This window comes from Lissotriton helveticus, chromosome 11, assembly GCF_964261635.1.
Source record: "Lissotriton helveticus chromosome 11, aLisHel1.1, whole genome shotgun sequence".
Classification (NCBI taxonomy): Eukaryota; Metazoa; Chordata; class Amphibia; order Caudata; family Salamandridae; genus Lissotriton; species Lissotriton helveticus.
Window position 1 is genome coordinate 1046722126 of NC_136072.1, and position 24580 is coordinate 1046746705.

Here is a 24580-nt window from a genome sequence, read left to right on the forward strand (position 1 = left end):
GCCTGGGACGACTCCTGGTGGCCGACCACACTGGGAACAGCACTGACACCCACGGACCACGCAGGCAACCTAGGATTCATCCTCGACTCCTCCCTCTCCATGTCAAACCAGGTCAACGCCATCTCCTCCTCCTGCAACAACACCCTCCGCAGGATCTACAAGTGGAACCTGACCGAAACAAGAAGAACGGTGACCCAAGCCCTCGTCAGCAGCAGGCTGGACTACGGCAACGCATTCTACGCAGGAATCCCGACCAAACACCTACGACGACTGCAACGCATCCAAAACGCCTCCGCCCGCCTGATCCTCAACGCAAGCCACATCACACCCCACCTAAGAAACTTGCACTGGCTCCCCGTCAACAAGAGGATCACCTTCAAACTCCTCACCCATGCACACAAAGCACTCCCAACACCAGACCAGCCTACCTGAACAGCAGACTCCGCTTCTACACCCCCACCCGCCAGCTCCGCTCCGCCAGCCTCGCCCTCGCCGCCGTCCCCCGCATCCAACGAACTACTTCCGGTGGCAGATCCTTCTCCTTCCTCGCCACCAAGACCTGGAACACCCTCCCGACCCAGATGCTGCAGACCCAAGACCCGCTCACCTTCAGAAGACTCCTCAAGACCTGGCTCTTCGAGCAGTAGCAGCACCCCCTCCCCTCAGCGCCTTGAGACCCTCACGGGTAAGTAGTGCGCTCTACAAGTGATTGATTGATTGATTGATTGACTGATTGACTCAAATTGAACTATTTTGTTCCAAACAGTGTACGAGTTAAAAAAACCAAACACATATTTTCGCCTCTGATGCACACTTTTCAATTTTGGTTTGCATATATTAATTCAACCAAGCAAACTTATAATTTAGTAGGCTGTAGTGCGCATGGTAGAGCTACTAATAGTTTGGTGAAGAGCTACTGGCAGTTTACAGGCTACTTGTTGGAGAAGCCTGCGATAGAGTAAACACTAGCGTCAGTAGAACGTAATACAGATGGTAAAAGTAATTGAGGAAGAATATCATTAGGTTGAGTGTTCTAAATCGGATAAAAAGCTTAAATCACCTGCAGTCTCATCAGTTTTGGCAGGTTCGACCAACCTATATACCCCCTTTTTAAAGACGCCTCAGAACTGGGGGCATCGTTAATCTGCATTGCTAGTTTAACATTCCGAGTGAATTCATGTTTAGGGAATGTGTGTTAACCCAACTTCAGCTGAGCTACTTCCTTCATCTAATTCTGTGTTTGCACAGGGAATCTCTTGTTAGAGATCAGACAGAACAAAATTTTCATCCTACGTCAGAGAGCTTGCGGTAGGCAGAGCAGATTGGAAAGTGACATGTATTTGATTCAACGATTTAGATCTGCGTGCCAACTCTTCAGAGGAAGACACGGGTAAGTCATAAAAAGATATTGTGTTAGTATGACCAGTTAAAACATCATAGGCTTATACTGTTAAAATCTGTGGTCCAGAGAAAACCTAGTCTGTTTCCTTGGTACCAGGGAAAGTGCTGGAAGAAGCTCTAGAAGACATACTAGATGACCTACACCATGAAAACCTTCTTGGGGTGCCCTCATCTGCCATGTTGCTTAGCAACGGTGCACGGAGAATGCGAGTTTCACCTACGTCCTTAAGTACATGTGCAGTTCAAGAAGTAACAGCCACAGTTTGCTGCTCGTTAGTTAAGTGGTTTCAAGTCTGAACAGGCAAGGTCATACAGTGACACCTTACAAAACCTAACTAGTTGCCTTTCACCCTCTGAGTGTTGTATTCAGGAATAATAGGCCGGTGGCTCCCCACGTCGCACAGCACCACCTGTTTTGCCCACGCCCCTGACCTTGCTGCTGCTGCCACTGCTGTGAGTTTGAGGCCCTCCTCCACCCACAGGCTACCACCTGCGCCTCATCCCTGGTGGCCCAGTGGTGGGCCGTAGGTATTGGGGTACTCGCTCTGTCCCTTTTTCTGTCTGCCTTCTGCTGGGTCTCTGCACTCTGTTTTTCTATTGAATTCTGTTTTTATTCTGTTTTATTACTTGTATTTCCTTTTGCACTGTTTTTTGCCCTTGTATTCTCCTCCCGTTCTGCTCTCCTGTTTCCTGCCACTGCGTCCCCGCCCCCTGCTTGCCCATTCGTTCTGCTCTCGCCTCCCAGCTGCTCCTCCCTCCCACCTCCCCTTCTTATGGCGTCTGCTGCTCGGCCACAGAGAGGATGGGTGCAGCGGGTGCACCGCTGGCGCGCCCGAAGGTGCGTCTAAGGCAAGCCCGTCTGCGTCCGTCCATGCCTGGACCGCGCCCAGCGCCAGTCCCCCTTCCCCCCACGAACGCCACGATGTGCCAGCACCCTCCACGCACTCAAGGCCGGCTGCTCACACACCTGTTTCCTGGCTACCCCGAATCGCCCCCAAGGACCCTTCTCCTGCTGGAACTGCAGCTACACCAGCCTCCAAGCCCCCACCACGCGCACCGTGGCAGGTCGCAACAACCTCCGATGCATACTACTCAACACTCGCTCTGCACGCAAGCATGCCATCGAACTCTGGGACCTACTCGACTCTTCCTCCTTGGACATCGCCTTCCTGACGGAGACCTGGGTGAACCCCTCTTCGGCACCCGACATTGCCATAGTCATTCCTGACGGCTACAAGATCACCCGCAGGGACCGTACTAACGGAGCAGGAAGAGGAATCGCCATCATCCACAGAAACACCCTCAGAATCTTGACCTGCACCGACGACACCCTCCGCACCGCCGAACACCTGCACTTATAGATCCACATAGGCCCCAACACCACCCTCAGAGGAACCCTCATCTACAGACACCCCGGCCACAGTTCAGCGACTCCATTGCTGACTTCGTCAGCACGCACGCCCTTGCGTCCACGGACTTCATCCTCCTCGGTGACCTGAACTTCCACCTCGAACACCAACAACAGCAACTCCACCACCCTTCTTGCCAACCTTGGACTCAAACAGCTCATCACGACTCCCACCCACTCCACCTGACACACAGTCGACCCCATCTTCTCCGCCAGCAACCGCGTTACCTTCAGCCACACCACTGAACTCCACTGGATCGACCACCGCTGCATTGACTTCACCTTCGAGAAGGCCACCGAGCCCCACCACACACAACGGGCCCCCCGCCGCTGCTGGAGCAAACTCACCGAAGACCAGCTGAACACCACCCTCGCCTGAAACACACCGACACGGCCGCCCGCAACTTCAGGCAATGGATCGACTACTGCCCCAACACTCTCGCCCCGATCAAGAAACCCTCTAACAGACGCACCGACAGAAAGGCCACCTGGTTTACCGCTGACCTCCAGGCATCCAAGCAGGTCTGCCGCAGGCTTGAGAAGAATTGGCACCACGAACAGACACCGGACAGCAATGCAGCCTACAAGAGCGCCATCCGCAGACACCACCAACTCATCCAAACCACCAAAAGGACCTCCTTCAAAGAACGCATCGACAACAACGCACACAACAGCAAAGAGCTCTTCAACATCGTGAAGGAACTCTCCAACCCCAGCGCCAACTCCGACATCCTGCTATCGCAACTCCTCTGCGACTCCCTAGCCACCTTCTTCCACCGCAAGATTGCAGACATCCACAACAGCTTCAACAACTAGGCCCTGATGGATACCCACACCTCAGACTCACCGCGCCCCAGCCACACTGACCCCCTGCTTTCTTGCACCCACGTCAACGACAAAGACACCATCAAAATCGTGAACGCCATCCACTCCGGCTCACCATCAGACCCCTGCCCACAACACATCTTCAACAAAGCAAGCTCCACCATCACACCACATCTCTGCAAGATCATCAACAACTCCTTCGAGACCGCCACCTCCCCGGAGAGCTGGAAGCGTGCAGAGATCAACGCCCTACTCAAGACTGACCCCAAGGACCTCAAGGACTTCCGGCCCATCTCCCTACTCCCATTTCTGGCGAAAGTAATCGAGAATATTGTCAACAGGCAACTTACCTCCTTCCTTGAAAAGAACATCCTGGACCCGTCCCAGTCCGGATTGCGCAGCAACTAAAGCACCAAAACAGCCCTCATCGCCGCCACTGAAGACATCAGGGCCCTGCTGGACAACGGAGAAACCGCGGCCCTCATCCTCCTGGACCTTTTGGCCGCCTTCGACACCGTCTGCCACCACACCCTATGCACAGGCCTCCACAGCGCAGGGATCCGCGACAAAGCCCTGGACTGGACCTCCTCCTTCCTCACCGGCAGAACCCAGAATGACCGTCTCCCTCCATTCCGATCTAAAGACACCAAGATCATCTGCGGTGTACCCCAAGGATCGTCCCTCAGTCCGAGACACTTCAACTTCTACATGGCACCGCTCAACAAGATCGTCCGATCACATGACCTCAACATCATCTCATACGCCGATGACACCCAGTTCATTCTCACCAAGGCCCCAACCACCACCAAAACCAACCTCCACGAAGGTATGAAGACCATCGCCGAATGGATGAGGAACAGCCGCCTGAAACTGAACTCTGACAAGACGGAGGTCCTCCTCATCGGAACCCCCCCCTCTGCCTGGGACGACTCATGGTGGCCGGCCACACTCGGAGCTGCACCGATGCCCACCGACCACGCTTGCAACCTGGGGGTCATCTGGACTCATCGCTGTCTAGGACCCAGCAAGTCAACGCTGTCTCCTCCTCCTGCTTCAACACCCTCAGTATGCTCAGCAAGATCTACAGATGGATCCCATCGAAACCAGAAGGACGGTCACCAGCAGGCTGGACTACAGCAACGCCCTCTACGCGGAAACTTCAGCCAAACTCCAGAAACGACTACAACGCATACAGAACGCCTCTGCACGCATCATCCTCGACATCCACAGCCACATCACAGCCCACCTGAAAGGCCTGCACTGGCTCCCCGTCAACAAGAGGATCACCTTCAAGCTCCTCACCCACGCTCACAAAGCACTCCTCAACGCCGGACCAGCGTACTTCAACAAACAACTCACCTTCTACACCCCGCACCGCCAGCTTCGCTCCGCTGACCGCGCCCTCGCCACCGTCCCCTGCAGCCAACGAGCAACCGCCGGCGACAGATCTTTCTCCCACCTCCCTGCCAAGACTTGGAACACCCTCCCTTTCCGCCTACGACAGACCCAGGACCTGCTGACCTTCAGGTGACTTCTCAAGATCTGTCTGTTCGAGCAGTAGCAGCCCCCTCCCCCTGCCAAGTGCCTTGAGACCCTCACGGGTGAGTAGTGTGCTTTACAAATGGATTGATTGATTGACTGATTGATTTCACCCGGATTTATGAGAATTATGTTTAATGCAGAAAAAAAAAAAAACTACACATCTGAATATTTCATACGGCAGTAAAGAACGATTGACTCTTTGGCATGGAAATGCTTTGTTTCACTGATCATGCCAAGTGTTGTTTTCTTTGCAACTTTTTTCGAAGCAGCGGTTATTTTAAAGAGGGTCCTTAAAATAAATGTCCCACATATTTGTGTCGGTTGAATATTATTTATAACTGTTTAGTTCCCATCCTTTGCCTACTATCAGTAAGCTAAGTCCTCTAGTTTTTTTCGGTGACTTAGTACATTTTTTTATTCTTTGATGGCTTCCATCATGTCAGCGGCATATTGGCGAGCAGCTTACCTCCTCTATAGCTTTATCTTAAGTATGACCTCAAACGTACTTTAAAGCTCAGGTGTCAAAATGTCCTTCCCCTCAGACTGGAAAAGAGGTATATTGTTGTAATAGCTTGCAATCGTTGGTTCCATCATTATTTTTCTAAAATTGGACTTTATTTTGCACTTTTGTTGCACCAACTAAAGCACTTAACACTGGGCTGTGTTTGTTTGCCATTATATTATCTGTTTTTTTAAAACACCTTAGTTTAAATCGGCTGTCTTGGTACTTGGGCAGGTCATTCATTTTTTTAGGTTTATATTTCAGCTATCCTTTACGATACCCCAACACAGTCATTTTTTGCAATTTATTTCAATGCCTGCTTTCTAAAATGTAAATCCATAGGTCACGTCACGTCTCTTGTTTACTATGCACATCTGAGTTCATGTTTAAGGCCTGATATCTTGATTCGTAAAGTGCTTGTTACTAATCCATATGTAATCTACAACACCGTTTTGCAGTACCATTTCTTATTTAAAAGGTGTATGAACATTAAACCCAGCTCTGAGGAGATGGTATTTAAAAACCTCGTAGTTACTAGAAACATACAGATTAATGTTGTGCTCATTGGGGAATGAAGGGACAGCATTTATAACATCATGTGGAGTGTTTGTGCATTTGAATAGTATGTGTGACTGTATCTGGCTGTCTTCCTTATTTCCTGTGGTATCTTGGCTGGGCCTGCGCCTTGATTCAGGAATGGTCCGTTGCGCCTTCTTTTATGAAAGATTGTGTGGTTATGTGAATGTTTAAGGCTCTGTGTCAGTTGATCCCGGACTACTGTGGTGTACACTACAGCTACCACGCTGTCCAGTAAATTGCCTGATAAAGATATTGGAGACTGCATTAATTTTCTACCTAACAAGGATTATGCCATGAACGTTTAGGGCTCCATTTGGTGTCGGTGACTGTTTATCATAAAGAATAGCTATATAATCCTGTAATGTACTGAATAATTTGGTGACCACTGTCACGTAATGTGATACTCTATTATTGCATGATCAGTAGCTGTGGGAATAGGGCATGCATATAGGCTTGCAGGAGCTGCTAGAATACATCTTGTAAGTGTGCTTTTCCTGATGCTCTCAAAGGAGCTCGTTTCCATCTCTGCCTCTTTGGTCCACTCTACCAGAATGCAACAGAGTCTTGCTTTTACCTTGTGACCACCACTAATTGCGGATACTTTGGTTCATCAGAGTGCACTTATTTTCCAGGTTTGATTTACTTGGACAAAATATGTAGCTCTCAATTAAGCCTATATTTCCCCATGTTAGGTCAGTGCAGGGGCTATGTCTATTTTCCACTGTATGACCAACTTTACCCACTGACCATGTATGTAAAACAGCTGTGCATTTCATACCTTTATGCACTGAAGATGATTCATTTGTTGACTAGGAACCAGTGGAGGTCTCTCAGGGGGCCGGTGATGTGGCTGCGGCAGGGGATTTTGAAGAGGAGTCTGGTGGAGGCGTTCTGAATGTAATGCAATTTGTTGAGGAGTTTCTGGATGATGCCGGCGTAGAGCACGTTGCCGTAGTATATTCTGCTGCTGAGGAGTGCATAGGGGACCGTCTTTCTGGATTTGGTGGGGATCCACTTGAAGATCTTTCAGAGCAGGCTTAGCGTGTGGAAGTAGTATAATGAGACTTGGTTGATCTGGCAGTTCATGGTGAGTGAGGAGTCCAAGATGATGCCAATGTTTAGTGCATGGTCTATGGATGTGGGAGGGTGGGGTCCAAGATCTGTGGGCCACCAGAAGTCGTTCCTGGCAGAGAAGTTGGAGCACAGATGTGTACTTCGGTGTTATCTGAGTTGAATTTAAGGCAGCTGCCCTTCATCCAGGTGGCAACCGCCTTAATTTTATTGTGAAAGTTGTTCTTGGTGAATGTGGGTTCGTTGGTGAGGGAGAGGATTAGATGGGTGTCGTCTGTGTAGGAGAATATATTGAGTCTGTGGTTCCTGACGATGGCTGTAAGTGGGCCATGTAGATGTTGAAGAGAGTGGGGAGGAGCCCTGAGGTACTCTGCAGCTGATCTCTGCGGGTTCAGAGTGGAACTGTGGTAGTCTGACTGTGTGCGGCCGGTAAGGAAGGAGCAGATCCATTCTGGGGGTCTGCCGCGGATGCCGTTGTCACGAAGACTTGTGCATAGGGTGAGGTGGGAGACCGTGTGGAAGGCTTCCGTCGCATATCAGAATTTCCCACTAGAAAGATTCACTACTAGAAAATGAAAAAAATATATATATATGTGCCCTTGTCCCTAATCTACGCTAATAGAAGACACCTTCATACCCCTAACAGCAATAAGCTGTGGCAAGAAAGGGTTAGAAGGATGAAGAGAGCAGGAGATCATCAGCTAGAGAGGCCCGGCAATAAGTAACAGTTTATATTATTAAAGTAGAAATGGCTTTCTCAATAAGCTGTTGCAAGAAAGGGTTAGAAGGATGAAGAGAGCAGGAGATCATCAGCTAGCGAGGCCCGGCAATAAGTTACAGTTTATAATATTAAAGTAGAAATGGCTTTCTGCATGGCAAAAGATTTCAGGTATCAGTCATAGTTGCTCTAAAACAGCATCTGTGATTATCCTATCCTGTCCACCCAACAGGCAGCTGTGAAAATCTGATAAAAACCATAACATTTTGCATCTTGGCACCCCATACACCTGCAAAACAAAATAAAACTCTTGTTCCTGCAACCTAACAAAATACATTTGAGTGTAACTGGTTGAGGGACGCAGAAATAGTAATGTAACGCCTCAAATAAGAGAACACTAAAATGTGAAGTCTGCACTTGTGGAGTGTGCACAGGTCCCCGCTTTTTAATTGGTCTTTGTCAAGGCCTGTTTGACTCCACTCACCTTCCTGGTCAAAGCCTCAAATGTAGCCTTGAGTACTTTTGATACAAGAGCTAACTTGGTTGGATTCCTCATTTAACCCTTTGTGTATAAAGGATGTGCTCTACTTTAATACCCCCCCCCCCCCCCAGAGAAATGGATCATCCTTAAATCACAGCAAACCTCCCCTTCATGCGTGAGTGATGCGGTGTTACAGGCTTTTAAAAAAGCATATGTGTCGCCATCTTTCCTTTTCTCCTTATGTCATGTTGTGTCAAGGTTCCAGTTCTCTCTAATTTGGCCCCACCTCCAACAACACTCCCAATGTCTGCCCGAGATACACCAAAGTTTGCACATTTGGACCACTGCCCTGGTTAATTGGGCTACTGACTATGTTAAATTGTTAGCTTAGATTTCCCCCGCACCATCAGCTGGAAGCCAACCATCATAAGAAACTCCAGCTCCATGGGTATCCACCTTCCATTCACGGAGTACCTGCGATGGCATCACCCCATTCGGAGTCACCATAGGTCATGCGACTTCAAAGCATGCACGTCGATAGCCCTCTCCCATAAAACAGAATACCAAGTGGTTGGAATGGTGAAAGCTATCCTGGGAGAAAGGGAAACCAAGTCTCATGCCTTTCTGTCCCCACTTTGCAATCATCATGCCTGGTTTCGGAATGTGCTTGCCTGAAGTTGCATAAACGCTAAGTAAGCATATGTTGTTGTAGCTGTCTCCAAGTCTAGCACCTTCTCATTTTCTTCTCATTTCATAATTAAAACTGTGCCTTTTACTTATTGATTACAAAAAATAGAGCACCTGTTGGATATTCATTCTGAATGTTGTGTGCCATGCTATATGGAAATTTTAACCAATAATGCATTCTGAAGTTAGCTTTGACCTCTCAACTTGGCTTCTCCTAGGGAGTTAAAAGTTAGAGTGCAATACTATTGATGGTCTGAGGGCTCCACTAGTAAACCATACCCAAACCTAATAAAGCACATTAATCAAGGACTGTCCAGGGCCACAGTGAAAGGCCATAGTATGTGTTCATTCCTAGCTGAGGACAGATTCGGAAGGTCTGCATTGGACTAAGTATAGTGCTTACGGATACATTGAGGAAGAAATAAACATCTTTCTCTAAAAGCCAGAACATTTTGTTAAGGAATACTCTTTAATATGAGCCTAAAGAAGCAAGTATTCGTTTAGGAGCACACTGGTGTGCCAAAAATGATACTGTAGCCCAAAGACTAAGGGTTGTTCATCATACCGTGATGAATTCCTCCCCCTGTTACACCTAACCTCTTTCCTTCCTCTACATCCACCAATAGTCTCTGCTAACAATTCGGCTCTGGTGTAGGGAGCATCAGTGGATTCACATTGTCCCTGCTTTAAAGAGTCAGCTACTGTTTTGTTTTTGTAACCAGCTTTAACAACTTCAGCCAAAAGGATTACGTCCTGCTGAATGGCCTCCCAGACACTTAGGTGTTTGATTAATGTCAAGCTTAGGAGTTTCACATGCTAAATTCTCGCTTTTATTTGTATATAATTCACAGCACTCCGTCTACTTTAGTTAAGCAGCTGAAATGCACAAGTTATTTTCTTACCAGCACGAGTTAGCAACTTCACGCACATGTTATTTTACCTTGCACTTTAGACTTTATTATTTTAACTATAATCGTTTTCTTTCACGTTATATCACCTTCATTGTGACAAACCAGTTTTTTAACCACTCACACTGCATAAATTCGTTGTTGTATAATTATTTAGCATCTATTAGGCAGTCTACGAACTATTTGTTACATGATGTAAAATATAAGTATTTCTTCGTTTTTAGAAATATATCCCCAGATGAAGGCATAATGGAAATGCCGAAATGCATTGGGATGGTATGAGTGCAAAATGTTAATGGAACAGGAACAGCAGCAAACGCTTGTGAACATAACAAGCTATGAACACATGTGAATAAAACATTCAGACTACAACTTTTGGAGTAGAGTCATAATCTTTTTGTGAAACCTTGATTCAAGGACATTTTTGGATCCTAGAGGACATCTCTCAGTGTTGAGAGTGCAGCCCTTATTTCAGTACATTACGCCTCCAGACAGAAGGCGATACTCTGGAGATCCATACAACCTTAAAAACTTTTTAAAAAAACGCTGTGCGCCCGGCAAATAACCCTTCTTTTAACCCTCCCAGACACAATGGCAGCCTTAAAGATAGCTGTCCTAGTTGCTGCAAAGAACAAGTCCTTTTGCACTCCATTGAAGGAATTGTACTGGCACTCATTCTGAGCAAGAATGCAGTTCAAAGCACTGTACAAGACCAACACAGCTGGGAAGTTTGTATTTGAAAATGTGTTTCTAGCATTGAAGTGCTGTTGGCAATATCTTGTTTTCTGGAGTGAATGGCCAGCATTTTTGACCAGCTATCGGCTCGAGTTGCTCTGGTCAAGCACGGAGGGAACCGCACCAGCTGTTGTGGAGGGATTTTGTGGAGGATTGACATCCCTAATTAGCATTCTGTATGAATTACAAGTTTCAGCTAAAATAAGTATTTGTGGGTCAAATAGAACATTAGAAAATAATTTTGTTTCTCTTTAGTGCAAGCTATGGGGAAAGTGTAGTCTGTTTGAAGTTGTACAAGAAGTAATTTACATTCTCTCATGCTGGGAATTTATTATTGCTGCTGTTGTAGAAAATGTCTGATTAATAGAATGTTTCAGGCCTAACAAATTAGGATTGAGTCTCTGACTCAGTCACTATCTCCCAAGCCACCACAAGTGTTATTGTCTGGACTATAATGAAGAAGCAGTCTTCACTCAAATCTATATTGTGATAGCCCCATGTCTTCCTTTACTGAATTGTGAATGCTGTGTTTGTTATTAATAAGCAATCAGAGAGCCTTTGGTAGAAGGGACCTTAATATACCGTATGAATTTGTTTAATAGAGCATAACATTGAAAACCTAAAAGGAAAAATACGAAAATTAAATTGGGAGTATGGATTCAATGGGAAGGAAAATGTGTGGAACAGTGATGAAGTCTACCAGTGCCACTGCAATTTTGAGAAGATATGACCGATCACTTTGGGACTCTTCAAATGTTTACAGGGATTGCCAAATGTAGGCAGGCACGATTTCCAAGAATCCTTAATTAGGGTATGCTTGTCTCCATCCAAGTTGGTAGTGGAGCAGCAGATACACCAGACCTTGCTGCTCACTGGATATTGACAAGCTGTTTACCTTAGTCAAAGTTTTGTTGGGCCTAAATAGACTGGAACTTGATGCTCAAAAATGTATTCTGATTCTGCTATTTTCAGGAAACTCACTCTTCGGTTCACATGTGTATAACGAAATGAGCTGCATGAAAACTGAAATCGAAACATTAAGAGCAGTTGGTCTTGAGAAGAAGGAATATAGGAAGTGCTACAGACTATATGATGGAAGCTTCTTCTCACAGAGAGTTCAAGACGGTCACATCTGCAATTCCATCAGATGCAGCCATGCCGACCATGTAAGCCCTCACAGGGAAGGAGTCACCAGCAACCATTTGTGGCTGCAGGAAAGTCCCTGACTTCACCCTTCCGTCTTACCTCTTGTCTATGTTAATTACTCTGGAGGGAGGGGCAGGATGGGGTAGGGGGAGGGGAGTATAGTCCATCTTCAAGAGTGGTGCTTGATAAGACTGATGGGTCTTGAATTTTGTTTAGAATGGATAGTCTCTTTGGTTCAAGTCTCCTTCTCCCACCACTGTAGCACAAAAGAAGACTTCTTGTTGTCATCAGATTCGCTTTGAAGGTAAATGAACATTGTACAACAGAAGCATGAGGGTCCCAATCCCCAAAAAGGAACAGGGATTTATTCTAGTTACTGCCTAGTTCATAAAAAGGGTCCCAAAAAAAGAATTCAGACTTATTCTTGATCACAGAATAACTAACACATACATTAGGAGAGAAACATTCAGGATGTTGGCATTACTTCAGTCCAAATGCTAGGACTTTATATTGAAGTCAACTATTTGAACATTTCCCAAGTGTGTGGCCGTTGTCGAAGCACATCTGAGGAAACCAAAAATCTTTATCTACCCTTATTTAGAGGACTGGCTAATAAAGGCAGTGCCATTGGATGAGCTCCGAAACATTTTCAAATGGGTCTGAACACCCTGTCCCAATTGGCTCTTCAAATCAACCTGAAAAAGCCGATTGGCTCTCCGGGTACAAAAGATACACTACTTGGGCGTAATCTTTGATGCTGATGACGCAAATGTAATGCTTCAGAGGAGAGACTATCATCTGCCTGTCTGAAGTGCCTCAATCAATTTTTTTGTTTGAATCTATTTCATTAAATTTTAAACAGGGGTAAAGAGTTGACATGTCAAGACAAGTTACATTGCCATTCGTACAGAAGTACAGCATGTAAACCATTGGCCAGCATTATTATGCTACAGAGTGCGTAATACACAATAGTGCTATGTGTAGCAGTGAAAAAGGCATTTGGTATTACATACAGAACAGAGTGTATGTGCACCTCAGTGCAGTGGAGTCTCTGCTGAATGTTCATGTTAGGCCTACTGTAGCCTCCACAGCATATTGGGTTGGCAGAGGTGCAAATGATTCATAGAATTTACAGCAAAGGGACTTCAAACTAAATAAACTGGCCAGACTAAAGTTTCCAGCGTTCCACCGCCCCAACCAGCCACCTGTATTTGTCAGCAATACTCATGTTTCCAACAACCAACCCAACGAATCTTGATTGTGATGCGGGTTGAGCATGGAAGTACCAATCATCGCTCTGTGTGTCCGATGCGAAATAATATGTCAGGTCTCCAAATCTACCGCCCCCTCTCCCGCTGGGGGAGTCTGGTGCATTTTGCTTTAAAAGTCATGCAATATAGTGTCTCAGTTGACAGCTATGGGGAATTTACCCAGCTCTAAATTATCTTCTCTGTACAATGCAGTGCTCTCAGCCTGGGTCCACACCAGGAGCGATTGCCTCTAGGCCACGAGGGGCAGAGACTTGATTGTCCTCCAGCTTCTCATGAATAGGTATTTAGCTGTCAGCATGCCCAGATCAAAGAAGTGGGAGGTGTCCTTCTACCGCTTATCTATATGAAAGAGACCCAAGATAGGTACTTCCCATGTGTGCATCGCTTGGCACCCTGTGCAGGTAGACAGCTGGGTCGTGATGCCTCGCCAGTAAGTAGTGAGGAGTAGACAAGCCCCCATCTTGACAAGGAGGTCAGCGCCTGGGAAGCGACATCTAGGGCTATCTCCTTCCTCGCCGGAAGGACACAGAGAGTCCGCATCCCCCCGTTCAGATCTGAAGCCACCGAAGTCATCTGCGGCGTTCCTCAAGGGTCCTCGCTCAGTCCAACCCTCTTCAACGTCTACATGAGCCCCCTCGCAGACATCGCATGCCAGCACAACCTCAACATCATCTCCTACGCCGACGACACCCAGCTGATCCTCTCCCTCACCAATGACCCCGCCACCGCCAGAGCCAACCTTCACGAAGGGATGAAAGAGGTAGCCGAATGGATGAAGACCAGTCGCCTGAAACTGAACTCGGACAAGACGGAAGTCCTCATCCTGGGATCCTCACCCTCTGCCTGGGACGACTCCTGGTGGCCTCCCGCCCTAGGCAGCGCACCCCAACCAACAGACCACGCACGCAACCTGGGCTTCATCCTGGACTCCTCCCTCTCCATGACCAGACAAGTCAACGCCGTCTCCTCGTCGTGCTTCAACATCCTGCGCATGCTACGTAAGATCTTCCGGTGGATCCCCACCGAGACCAGGAAGACGGTCACCCAGGCCCTCGTCGCCAGCCGTCTGGACTACGGCAACTCCCTCTACGCCGGAACCGCCGCCAAACTCCAGAAGATACTCCAGCGGATCCAGAACGCCTCAGCACGACTCATCCTGGACATCCCCCGTCGCAGCCACATCTCCGGACACCTGAGAGACCTGCACTGGCTCCCGGTCAACAAGAGAATCACCTTCCGTCTCCTCACCCACGCACACAAAGCCCTACACAACCAAGGCCCAGGATACCTCAACAGCCGCCTCAACTTCTACGCTCCCAAACAACAGCTTCGATCAACCGGCCTCGCCCTCGCCACCGTCCCCCGCATCCGAAGAGCCACCACAGGGGGACGGTCCTTCTCCTACCTCGCCGCCAAGACATGGAACTCCCTCCCGACCCACCTCCGCCTGACCCAGGACCACCTCGCCTTCAGGAAACAACTCAAGACCTGGCTGTTCGAGCAGTAGCGGACCCCCCTCCCCTAGCGCCTTGAGACCCTCTGGGTGAGTTGTGCGCTATATAAATGCCCTGATTGATTGATTGATTGATTGATCTGTGTCGGTTCGGTGACAGTAGCTGTTTATCTTCACACAAATGAGTTAAACTCTTTGAAAAATGTAATAGTGAATGAGGCTGAAGCAAACATTGCAAGGGGCGCGTATCAGTCTTTCAAATATTGTGACCCACTCTTTGTCCTTGCAGGGACGGGCCAGATCCTCCTACCAGTGTCCCTGCAAAGGCAAGACTGGTGTAGCTGTATGGTGGTGTTGCGAATCCGCAAACTAACGTGTGAGATGTCTGCCTGTCCATATGACATTTAAGTACTGTATAGTAAGGTGCAATGGATATTCCCACATCATGTCACACCATTTGTGGCCTAATGCCGCAAGTAATGAGTTTTGCAGAAGAAATTGGCCCCGGGGGGTAGGCCCTCTGCCTCTACAAGTGTGTCATAAGGCGCAAGGGCAAAAGGGGTTACCTCTGACTAGCCCCATATTCCTTTATCACAAGAATTTATCATAAACATTATAGAGAAGGATGCTCTATGGACAACTGAAACCTGTGATTTTTTCAAAACATTATTTTATTATTTTTCTTTTTAATTTTTTGTTTATCACTTTGACTGTTTATACATGAATATAAGTTAATGTTATAACATGAAAAGAGTTCATAAATAACACACAATCTAGACAAGTTATAGATTTCATAAAGTGCAAATGAAGCAAATAAACCCCTAACAATTAATCTTATCCTGTTAGCATTCACTCTATCAAGCATACTACTACATATACTTTCCTTCCTAAAAAACATTTATAAACATACTAACAAAACCTCACATAAAACTAACACAAAATATATTGAGTAGACCTCTATAGATGTAAAGGAAAGAGGTCCTAGGGCTTGGTCATTTTCCGATCTATACAGTATCAAAGTCGTGATACAAGTCCAAGTCTTTGATGAGTACGGCCTACGTACGTTTCGGTGACAGTTGCTAATTAAATCACCTTCCTCAGGGCCAAATCATAAAACAAACAGTTCAGACAAAATACAAATACATCAGGTAAAACAAGGGGTTCTTCAATTTCTGAAAAATAAAAAGAAGCAATAGTGAAAACTATCATTGCTTATTTTAATCAAAGAATATTACAGGACGGCTTTATAGTGGTGCATCCTCCTATCAAAATCGTCTAACTAGATCAATCTATTTATCTTATATGAAAATTGATGCATGCTATAGTATACAATCTCATTCAAAACAAGTTTTGCAAAATAGAAAATAGTAAAGAGGAGAGTTTCCAAGATTTTAGCATGTAGAACACCCAGTGTGGACCAAAATAAGACTCAGTCTGTGTGTGAAGTGACAATTTTAGTCAGGTTATTAAACTGGAAAAAACATGTGTAATGGACAGGAGCCTTTTAGGTAGAAGCAGAATAATGAAATACGCTGCTAAAGGCACGCCGGCATTAAAGTGCAGGAATAGGAAATTACCTATTTCTGTTGGCAGCGAGAGTTCGTGGTCTTCTGTTTAGTAGACTTTATAATGTAAACAGTTTGTTGCAGGTGCAAATAACATCTGAAAATATTTTCAGCGTTATTAGATGTCTCTATTGAATTTTGCACAAAGATAAACTAACAGTTAAACTTCTTAGGGGATTACCTGGTAGATGATGTCATATGATTTTATCATAGAGGCCAGAAATTAACAGTGGGCCAGATCGGGCGCAGATTCTGTGACAGGGTATTTTTGGACAAAAAGGTTTTCTTCAGCTGTCTCTGCGTGAAAAGTTTTATAGTACCCATTATTAAAAAAAAATTCAGATGTTATATGCACCTACAACAAACTGAGTCTTATTTTGGTCCACACTGGGTGTTCTACATGCTAAAATCTTGGAAACTCTCCTCTTTACTATTTTCAACTTTGATACTGTATAGATCGGAAAATGACCAAGCCCTAGAACCTCTTTCCTTTACATCTATAGAGATCTACTCAATATATTTTGTGTTAGTTTTATGTGAGGTTTTGTTAGTATGTTTATAAATGTTTTTTAGGAATGAAAGTATATGTAGTAGTATGCTTGATAGAGGGAATGCTAACAGGATAAGATGAATTGTTAGGGATTTATTTGCTTCATTTGCACTTTATGGAATCTATAACTTGTCTAGATTGTGTGTTATTTATGAACTCTTTTCATGTTATAAAATTAACTTATATTCATGTATAAACAGTCAAAGTGATAAACAAAAAATGAAAAAGAAAAATAATAAAATAATGTTTTGAAAAAATCACAGGTTTCAGTTGTCCGTAGAGCATCCTTCTCTATAATGTTTATGATACATTCTTGTGATAAAGGAATATAGGTCTAGTCAGAGGTAACCCCTTTTGCTGAGTTTTTCTCTTCTCCCCCCTCTGGACCTGAAAGTATATTGGGGGAACTCTCTCTACTACATAAGGCGCAAGGGCACCATCCCCCTATTAGCCTCCCCTAGGGTGTGTAAAGCCTCCTCTAGCCAGGCGGAGATCTCCCCAGGTGTAGTGATGGTGCAACCTCCAGGTGTGCCGAGTAGTGGTAACACTGGCGCATATGGGATCATGTGAGGTACAGACTTCAACGGTAACATCAATATGCAATTCTAAGAAGCAGTGACTGGTGGTTTCCCGCAATTGCATGAGTGAAATAGTCGAAGAATCTCTGGGAGAGTGTAGGCCAGAAACAGTGCGCCAGTGTCTGACAGATGTAAAACCACCACCCAACTGGCCACCCATTGGAGTTGGGAGGCAAGGTAAAATTGTTCTATGTTCGTCACTGCAAGCCTTCCTTGGTCTGTGGTAAATAAAGTTTACCTACAGACCAAGGCAGCCACCCTGCAACATCAGTTACTCCAAATGAACTCTCTCATGGTCCCCTCAAAAGAGCAAAAGAAGGGATGGGCAACGTATGTGGGCAAATTTGCGAAATAGAGCAACTGGGGTAGGACCACAATTTTGAAAAGGGCTATACGGCCCATCACAGACAGCTGAATTGTGCGCCGGAAGGACATCTGAGACCTGATGGCTATCATAGCCCTCAATTAAGGTTACCATCGAATAAGTCAGCTGGCTGGTGATACACCCTTACTCCCAAATATCGAAATGTGTCAGGCTGCCACAGTATGGGATCTCCACTAAGGACAAAGGTATGGTCGGTATATGCAGGGGTAAAGGGAAATGGGCACGATTTGGCCCAATTAACCCTCAGATCCGTAAGAGCAGCGAAGCCATTAAGTATCTGGTTTATAGCATCAGGAACAGGGCATATGTACAGGAGAAGGTCGTTGGCATAGAGAGGTATCCTGTGGGTGACTTCTCCCAATGGAATGCCCCAGTTCTCACTTAGGGTCTACATAGCTGCGACAAGGGGTTCTGTGGCTAAGGAGAAAAGTGTCGGAGAGAGTGGGCAAACTTGGCGGGTGTACCTGCATATTTTATTTGGGTCCAATATGTTGGAGCCTGTTCTGACTCTAACTAGCAGTTGGGTGTAGAGCAGCTGAATCAAGCGAAGAAAGAGACTCCTGACTTTTTGGAGGCAGGATGGCAAATGAGAAGTTCCATTCCAGGGAATCGAAGGCTTTCTCGAGTTCAAATACCAGGCACCTGGTGTGTGGCTATCGATCGGCAGAATATTTAAATACACAAAAGAATCGGCATAAATGTAATGAGGTGTTGAGAGCCGGGACAAACCTGTTCTGGTCAGGATGAACCAACGACGGGACCAAGGGTGCTAAGTGGCCTGCAGGAACCTTAGCCAGTATTTTGTAGTCTGTGTTGAGTAAACCAAAGGTTTGGAAGGAGCCCAGAGCGGTGCAATCATATCTGGTTTACGTAAGGAGATGAGCAGGGCCTCACATAGTTACTATTGAAGGCAGGAAGCTGATGAGGACTCTCGGTAAAGGGCATGTAGTTGCGGGACCAGCAAAGGCTGGTAGGCTGTCTGGCCCCGGGAATTTGAGTTTCTAGGGCCCTGATGGCCTCTTGGATTTAAGAGAAAGCATTGTGTTCATCAAGTTCCACCCGCTGTTTAGGCGTGATGTTGGGCAAGTGTACCTTGGAAAGAATGCCTTGAGGCGGTCCTGACTAGCTTCCGTGATCGACTGGTATAGTGAGGTGTAGTGGCGTGTCAGTTCCGCATGTATGTCATGTTGGGTATGAAGGAGGCGTCCAGTAGATGAGTGCAGCGAAAGGATTGGGTGTCTAGATTGATCCTGGCTTATCAGCCACACCAGTAACCGGCCCGCGTGATCGGACGATGCATGGGTGCCAGATGAATGTGCAGTATAATTAAGAGATCGCAACTGTTCCAGTAGTGAGGTATGTCTGCAACACGCCTCCGCTAACCAGTGGGCATAAGTCGGTCATGTACCGATCGGGTCTCATGTCGTAGAAGCGTGTTCTCAATACGGGAAATGTCGTCATCAAGCTGTTTGCGAATATTCCATTACCACCCCAAACAATGCCCTCTGATGGTCACCTTAAAGCCGTCCTTTTCTATCAATCTATCTGGGACAGAGTTGCTATTCAACTCAAAATAATCCGTGATGGCAGTGCTGAGAGAGGCGCAAAGTGGCGAGTACTCTAGTGCTGCAGCTTGGAGGCATCACAAGGGGATGGCAGGTGTACCTACCTCCCATACAAGCTGTAGGAATTGGGGGTTGTGGTCAGAGCATGTACCCTCTAAGTAGTCCACTTGCAGGCTAGTGGGGAATAGGTTGGTTGACCTAATGAATCAGTCTATTCTAACATGTAGATTGTGCAGCGGTGAGTAAAAGGAGTATACATGCATATGAGATTTGCAGGTTCACAATATGTCTGAGTTCCAGTGCAGGAGCCAGTCGCATAGTGTTTGGGCATAGGACATCGCTATTGTGCGAGGTAGGGGAGGGAAAGAGCAGTTAGATGGGACGAATCCGGGTGAAGACAGCCTGGCAGAGCCAGTGCCCGAGTCACCAGCCGAGGTCACCACTGAGGCAATTTTACTGGCATCTTCGTCAAGGGTCCAGGCCCTGTGCAGCCTCTGAGCCCCACCAATGACCACACCGCCACACGCAAATAAGACCACGGCTACAGCACGCTGTTGAGGGTCTTTATCAGGGTCCCTGCTGGGCAACAAGCCCTCGGGCCACTCTTCAAGCTCCACAGCATCGCCCACTCTCCGGTTAATTCTCTGCTCCGCCCAGGGCCGATGAGGCCTCTGGGCTCCTCTGAGCCACTGCAGATCGGGGAGGGGCGTGGCGGCACCGCAGCTGTCCTTGTTCATCTGTATTGTGGCGCTGCATTGAGGCAGCATTGGTCCCGGCCAGTGTCTCTCGCTTGTTTGGCGTGAGTGCCACGCTATGCAGGCACTAACACGCAGGAGTCTCGTCTGCCCAGGAACACCGAGGAGCGCCCCATAGCAGCACTGCCTCCGTACTGCACCGTGGCACAGGCCAGCAGGGCACTCCCTCGATCAGTCCAGAAACCAGCCGGGGCTCAGAAGCCGTTGCATTAATCAAACCACTGCTGTCGCCGCCAGTCTGTCACCATGCAGTTAGAAGCTGCAACCCAAGGCCCTTGCCGAAACTCCCCTTGCTGGTCACCAAATGTTGCGTTGAAGGCGGCTGCAGCAGATGCAAGGTGACTAGGGGATCAAAGTAGCGTAGTCAATAGCGTCAGATGCCTGACAGCACTGAGGATTAATGCTGGATAAAAGGGTAGCAGTGCAGAGCCTCATTAGAGTGTGTCCGCCATCTTGCCCTGTTAGCCACGCTTCCCTTGAAATGTCCCAATCTGTTATTAATGCTTAATCCAACTGTACATCTAATATCATCTATAAGTTCTGTAAGATCTAGGAACGAGAGGCCCAAATCAGAACTTACTACCGTTGGACTACGATGAACTATTAAGTTCTGATCGCTTTAATATAGAAGTGACTGATCTAGACTCGAACCAGACACTATTCTACATCTGTGCATACTAAAAGATAAGACGCCTTGAGAAATTCCTAGGCTCATGGGCCACAGGGGGCAAAACACGTGTTGGCTGTGCCTCACAAAATTACATTTTTCTTTTTACTATTCATGACCCTAAATAAACTCTTGAGAATTGAAGAGTTTCCGTCCATATTTCCGACTGTCTTAAACTAGCATTGGATGCATTACATGGATTATGATTACATTTACTTGCCTTGGTACACTCTTTTGCTATCGAACGAATGGGTAAGGGGTTTCCCATTTCCAAGAACAGGTGACATCGACTCATCCTCAGCACGCAGGTTGGGTACAAAAAACTGGATCCATTACCCCTTCAGGTTTCTCCCATTTCATGTCAACCAGGCAATTTCTTTAACACTCATCTTTTCTCAATTCCAGTAGAAAGAGCTCTTCATACACTGAATTTAAATAGTTTTGGAAATATGCTCAAATCAAATAAAAGATATTTTGCAATCAAATAGTCTATTTGTAAATTATGGGCCTGTAAGAACCAGTTTACCCACAAATAAAAACAATCCATTTCTAAATGGACAGTATATTGTGCATCTTACGATCTCACCAACTAGCTAACACACCTCTTCCTCATAGGCTTAAAGCTCATTTCACAAAAGGGAAAGGCCCAACAATGGCGCTTTTTAAGGAATGTGCCTATATGAGAAATATATAAAGATGACAGCTGGGAATGTCTTTATACATTCACAAGAAGCTACTATAGGGATTCGGACTTCTGACCGGATGCTCAAAGGGCTAACTTCCCTGAGGAATCTTTTTGGGAGATAGTTGATCCATTTTGTCTTGTCCACTTCTTTTGTGGAAAGGGCATGCAATTCTATTCACTGCTTATGATATTCGAGGATCCCCTGGAAGTGAAAGAAAGTTACTTACCTATAATCCTAGTTATCTTCCAGGGGAATCCTCATCCTAGTCATATGCAACCCTCCCACCTCCCCATAAAACAAGGGATACAGCATTTTCTTCCAGTCACCCAGGATCATCTTTCTTTAAAAATGGAACTGACCTGTCACCCGTGGGGCATGATGTGCTACATGGTGTACAATGAGGCCCTTAAATGCACAGATCCAGTTTTTGTATAGATTTGTATTGCAGCCCATCAGGTGACATTGCCCTTTATTCACTTTCTTTTTCCTTTAAAAAAGATTTGTGAAAGGTTTCTTCTAGTCCATTTTATTTAGTGACTATTTTAGTACTCTCGTAGGGGCAAACATACTGTAAATGTTAAGTGCTGTCAGACAGGCTATCCTGGCCATGTGGGGGTAAAGAAAGACATTCAAAAAATTATGATCACCTGCACACCTCTTTGTGTAATCAAACCTTAAATTCTTATATTCACATTTATAATTGGTGCAGTCCCATATCTTGACCAGCCCTTGTCAAGTGAAACATTAAGATCAAAAACAACAGAAACTGTATAATAGGACGCACTGTTCACTAGCCCACTTAGGTGCTATATATGTACATGCAATGCAATATTTCAAAATTATTCAAAAATATTCAAAAGTATTCACAAATTCTGTGACCTTCATCTATATTTAAACAATAGACAGATAACCAAAATCATATTTGTTCATAAACATGAGTCATTTTGCAGTGTATCTTTGTCTTTTATTCTTCTTAATTCACGATGTCCGTGAGTTAATAACAATTCTTGCTTAACAGCGTTGGCAATTTCCCTGGCAACACCCAATGCATTTCGGTATCAAACCTTCATCAGGGGAAATGCTGCAAATAACAGATATGATCTAAAACTAATAAGTTGTTCATTTTTGCATAAAGAAAAATTATCAACTAATATAAAAAGAAGAAACAAGAGGTGAACCAGCCGGTCTCATCATGCTTGTGAATAAGTGTTTGTCATGCTCACGAAACACCATAACATGAAAATCTCCACATGATCAGACCAGATCCAAAGAGAAGGGAGCACCATGGTTCGACGCCTCATTGAAAGAGAAAAAGCAAGCTCTCCGGAAGGCTGAGAGAAGGTGGAGACTTAATTACGATCAAACTGAGGCAGAAACTTTTAAAACTCTGCTGGCGAAATATAAGGCAGACATTCTGGAGAGAAAGTCAGCCTTCTACGAGGGAAGACTTAGAGAAGCAACTAATTTACAGCGAGAAACCTTTGTGATCCTAAGAGAGCTCACGCAACAGAAAGGGATAATCTCTGTGAATGATCAGCCAGACTGTGACTCATTCCAAACTTTTTTCCTCCAGAAAGTACAGGATATCATCACTGATATCAACGCGCGCTCAGTCACTCCCACTTTGTCCACGCTAGGGGCTCAGGTGCCGCCCATGATGTTAAGCATCTTTCCTCCTATTGACGACACACGCCTTGAGGAACTTGTTGGACAGACTAAATCTGGCTCCACTATAGACCCATGCCCCCCAAGAATTTTTAAAATGGCATTGCCAGGCATCCAGCCCCAGGTGTTGAGTTTACTTAATAACTCACTGGAAACAGGGTATCTTCCTGTCCAGTTGAAGGAAGCTAGGGTCTCCCCACTATTAAAAAAAGTTGGCACTGACCCGAAGGCCTTGAAAAATTATAGGCCCATCTTGCAGGTTCCTTTCCGGAGTAAGCTCTTGGAGAAGCACGTCCTAGGCACTTTGGCCGGCTATCTGGAGGAACACCATCTCCTTCACGCCAGGCAAGCAGGGTTCCGATCCCAACACAGTACGGAACTAGTAATGGCCGCGGTCACCGACGAACTGAGAGTCAGGGCAGACAATAAACAGCCGTGCGCCCTGATTCTCCTAGATCTGTCGGCGGCTTTCGACACGGTCAGCCACACCATCCTGCTGGACCGTATCGGGAAGCTGGGGATCACAGGCCAAGTGCTAAAGTGGCTGGAGTCTTTTCTATCAGGTCGTACTCAAAGGGTACAGCTGGGTGATCAGCTATCGGGGATTAGTGATGTAACATGGGGTGTGCACCAGGGGTCAGCGCTATCCCCCCTGCTGTTCAATATCTACCTGCAGCCGCTGGTTGAGGAGCTTATGAGCCGGAACTGCGAAGTTTTTAACTACGCAGATGATACCTAGCTACTGGTTCAGCTGGAAGACACCATTGAAGCCCAGGAATCAGTGAGGAATCTGCTTAGCTTCATGGTCAACTGGATGACCAATAATCTGTTGAAAGTGAATGCCGAAAAAACAGAGGTGCTGGTCCTCGGTAACCTAGGGAACCCCTGGAGTGACCTATACTGGCCCCCAGAGCTAGGTTCCACTCCCCCTCCTGGTAGGGTGGTAAAAAGTCTGGGTCTGAGGATTGATGCAGACCTCTTGATGGCTCCCCAAGTCGCAGCCGTGGTTGGCTCTTGCACGGGTGTACTGAGGCAATTGCGGAAATTGGTACCCATCTTATCAGCCACTACCCTGCAATCGATTGTATCTGCCACAGTCATTTCAAGACTTGATTACGACAATGCACTATACCTCGGCTTGCCACAGAAGCTGTTGAGGAAGCTGCAGGTACTACAGAACGATGCCGCAAGGCTGATCCACTCCCTGCCTAGAAACTCTCACGCCACCCCCCTGCTCCAAAAGTTGCACTGGCTACCGGTCATGCTAGAAACTCTCACGCCACCCCCCTGCTCCAAAAGTTGCACTGGCTACCGGTCATGTATAGAGTACAATTCAAATGTCTCTGTGTGGCCCACAAGGCTCTCTTTGGTAAAGCACCAGAGTACATAAAACAACGTCTCATGAGATACGTTCCCGGTAGACCTCTGCGCTCAGGG

At 46.4% G+C, this 24580-nt stretch overlaps 1 protein-coding gene across 8 annotated transcripts in view; it reads left to right on the forward strand.

Moving 5' to 3' along the window:
- Positions 1 to 24580, forward strand: part of RNF34 (ring finger protein 34) — a 310787-nt gene that overhangs the window by 114568 nt on the left and 171639 nt on the right. For 2 of the 8 annotated variants that reach the window (XM_078667517.1, XM_078667519.1), the window contains one exon: positions 1249 to 1390. The exons of the other annotated variants lie outside the window; for them this stretch is intronic. The gene's annotated coding sequence lies outside the window, so the exon portion shown is untranslated. The remainder of the gene's footprint in view (positions 1 to 1248; positions 1391 to 24580) is intronic. 8 annotated transcript variants of the gene reach the window in all.